Here is a 4196-nt window from a genome sequence, read left to right on the forward strand (position 1 = left end):
TAGATGTCGTCAACCACCTTCAAACCAGGTATGAACTTCTTTAGCCAATTCACCTGCCCCGTTGCCTCATAACATGCTATAAATTCGGCATACATTATGGACGATGTAGTGACGGTTTGCTTTGAGCTTTTCTATGAAATAGCTCCCCCTGCGAGAATGAATACATATCTAGACGTGGATTTTCTATCATCTCCCGTATAATCAGAATCTGAATATCCCACTATATGGAGTGAATCAGATCTTCTATACGTCATCATGAGGCTTTTTGTTCCTTGCAAATAACGTAAGACTTTCTCTACTAATTTCTAGTTTTCTATTCTAGGATTGCTCTGGAATCTACCAAGTAACTCGGTAACAAATGCCAAGTCAGGGCGCGTACATACTTGAGCATATTGCAAGCTTCCGACAACTGAAGCATATGGAACCATTTTTATTTGATTGATCTCATATTGGTTCCTAGAGCATTGAAAATCCCCATATCTATCACCCTTGACTATATGAGTAGGTGAGGGACTACATTTGTGCATACTGAATTTCTTTAAGATTCTTTCTATGTATGCCTTTTGTGACAGTCCTATTACCCCTTTACTTCTATCTCGGTGAATCTCGATCCCTAGAACGAATGAAGCTTCACCAACATCTTTCATATCAAATTTTGAGGACAAAAACATATTTGTCTCCAGTAGTAGACTGACATCACTACTAGCAAGTAAGATATCATCCACATATAGGACAAGGAAGATAAACTTCCCATTCTTAAACTTTGCATAGACACAATTGTCCTCTATATTCTCTTTAAACCTAAAATTCCTTATTGTCTGATCAAACTTCAAGTACCACTGTCTTGAAGCTTGTTTTAATCCATAAATGGATTTCTTTAGGCGGCATCCCATTCGCTCTTTTCCTTCCATGACAAAACCTTTCGGTTGTGTCATATAAACATTTTCCTCCAAGTCCCCGTTGAGAAATGTCGTATTTACATCTATCTGATATAATTCTAAATCGTAATGTGCCCCTAATGCTATTATGATTCTGAAGGAATCCTTATATGAGACTAGAGAAAAGGTCTTATTGTAATCAATCCCTTCTCTTTGCGTAAAGCCTTTTGCCACAAGTCGTGCTTTATATCTCTCTATATTCCCTTAAGAGCCAAGTTTTGTTTTGTAGACCCATTTATAGCCTACTGTTTTGGCTCCTTTAGGAATTATTTCCAAGTCCCAAATGTTATTGGCATTCATGGATTTCATTTCATCTTCCATGGCCTCAAGCCACTATGATGAATGATCACTTCTCATGGCTTCTTTAAATGAGGTGGGATCATCCTCCATTTGAAATTTCTTGGTGTTGTATACTTCATAGTCAGCAGGAATAGCTGATTTTCTAACTCTTTGAGACCTTCTAGGGGCCTCCACATTTGGCACATCTTCTGTTTGAGGCTGTTGTTGCTCCCCCTCATATGTGGCAATAGGTTCTACAGGATCCTGAAGAACAGGTTCCTTATCGTCATTCATTGTTGCCACAGGCGGAATAACAATAGGTGCTGACACCATAGTATCTTGCACTATCGGTGCAACGATAGCAGGTAGTGAGAAAAATGGCTCATGAATCATCGGAGTGGGTGCATACACTCGCTTCTCTTCAAGGTCATTTTGTCGAGCTACCATGCTCCCCCTCATCATTTCAACCTCTAGGAAGACAGCGTGTCTCATTTCCACAAACTTTGTATGTCTGTCTGGACAGTAGAAACGAAAACATTTTGACTTTTCTGGGTAGCCAATAAAATAACAACTTACTGTTTTAGGATCTAGCTTCCCACTATTTGGGTTAAATACTTTAGCCTCAGTAGGACTCCCCCACACATGTAAGTGGTTTAGTGAGGGTACTCTTCCTGTCCACAACTCATACGGTGTTTTGGGCACCGACTTACTTGGTACTCTATTGAGAATATGCATGGCAGTTTTTAACGCCTCCATCCACAGGCTCAACGGTAAGGTGGAGTAACTTATCATATTGCGCACCATATCCATCAGGGTACGATTACGTCTTTTAGCTACTCCATTCTACTGAGGTTCACTCGGTGTAGAATACTGGGCTACTATGCCATTCTCCTATAAGAACCTTGCAAAAGGTCTAGGGACTTGGCCATATGGGGTGTGCCGATCGTAGTACTCCCCCCCACGGTCAGACCTGACTATCTTAATCTTAAAATTGTGTTGATTTTCAACTTCTGCCTTAAATATCTTAAATTTATCCAATGCTTCTGTTCTTTCTTTGATTGGATAAATATAGCCATAATGGGAGTAATCATCTATGAATGTTATGAACGAATCATAACCATCCACACTCTTTACAGGAAACGGACCACAGATGTCTGTGTGAATAATCTATAAAATTCCTGCGCTTCGTTTGACATCTTTCTTAATTTTCTTTACATACTTTCCTTTTATGCATTCTCTGCATTGTTCTAAATCTGAGAACTCTAATGGAGGAAGAATATCATTCTTAACTAGTCTTTCTATTCTCCCTCTCGAAATATGGCCTAAACGACAGTGCCATAATTTCGACAACGCATCATGAGCGCTCTTTCGTTTTCTGTTTACATCTGCATATGAGAATACATTCTCATTATCGCACGCAATGTTCCCATCATCGCATACAACATTCACATCATCACGTAGTGATTAGAAATAAAGCTCATTTTGTAAGATAGCAAGACCAACACATGCATTATTAAATGTTATCTTACATTTGCCATTTCCAAAATGGCAATTATATCCATCATTGTCCAAGCATGAAACACTAATCAAGTTTCTCTATAAAGAGAGAACATAAAGTTCATCTCTAAGTAAAAGTGTGAAGCCATCAGCAAGCTCTAGAGAAAGATTACCAACGGCTTCGACATCTGCTCGGACTCTATTTGCAACTTTAATGTGTCTTTCTCTTCTTTGCGTAGTCCTCGTCGAACGGAATCCCTGTAAAGAATTAGCAACATAAACAGTTGCACCTGAGTCAATCCACCAAGTAGATTTCGAACACTATACATACAGGGATTCATTTATGAACGTAATAATGTTCTCACCATTCTTTGTCATGATCATCTTTAAGTAATCGGAACAATCTTTCTTATAATGTCCCGTCTTCTTACAATAGAGACACTGGTCTTTCTCTACTGTGAACTTGTTCTGCTGAGGCTGATGCAGCATGGGACCCTTTCCCTTTGGCTTTGAGGAGGAGTTAGCATTATTATTCTTTTTCTTGTTGTCTTTCACATAATTGATAGTGCCACAATTGGCAGCTTTTATTCTCTCCTCCTCTTGCACACACATAGCCATGAGCCTCTCTAAGTCCCACTTCTCGGGCTATATGTTGTAATTGACAACAAAAGTGTCAAATTCCTTTGGCAAGGAAGCAAAAATCAGATGGATAAGGAACTCTTCCTTGAGAGCCAGATCCATTGGTTTTAGCTTGGATGCCAAATTGCTCATCCTTAGTATGTGCTCTCTTATGCCATCATTTCTAGAGTACCTTTCTGTCACCAGCTGCTTTATCAGCTGGGTAGCATATGTCTTTGAAGAGCTAGTGAACTGACTCTTTATTCTATCGAGGTATTCGGTGACGGTGTCACACTCTGGGATTGAGCCCATAATTACAGGCTCAATCGTGTTCTTTATTACAGCCATACATTTCTTGTTGGCAGTGATCCACTTTCTATGCTCAAGGTCATAGGACATCTTTTGGGATGCAAAATTCCTCTCTTTTGTTGCTCAAGCGGCATCAGCCTCATTTATCTCCCTCACCGGTGCCACAGGCTCAGTGGGACACAGTGAGGTGACTACCCAGTTCACCTCAGCCAAGATGAAGGTCAGGTCAATCTTTTTCTTTCACTCCGTGTAGTTATCACCTTTGAGAGTGGGGATCTCTTTGATACAACCCATTAAGTTGTATCTGCCTGAAAACACTATTCATATGGAGTGAGAACATAAACATAATAATAACAATTGCATGTCTTAGTTCCAACGTTGATCAAAATTAAAACATACAATTGTCCTATACATTAATTCTACATCACCGTTGGGCAGAAATAGAATTAATGCATGACAAAATATTATAATATTGCCATTAATCAACGTTAGTCAAAATAATAACAATATTATAATAAACTAAAAACATATCCAATTTTTAAAATTTAATTCTTC

Source organism: Miscanthus floridulus, chromosome 14 (genome assembly GCF_019320115.1).
Source record: "Miscanthus floridulus cultivar M001 chromosome 14, ASM1932011v1, whole genome shotgun sequence".
Lineage (NCBI taxonomy): Eukaryota > Viridiplantae > Streptophyta > Magnoliopsida > Poales > Poaceae > Miscanthus > Miscanthus floridulus.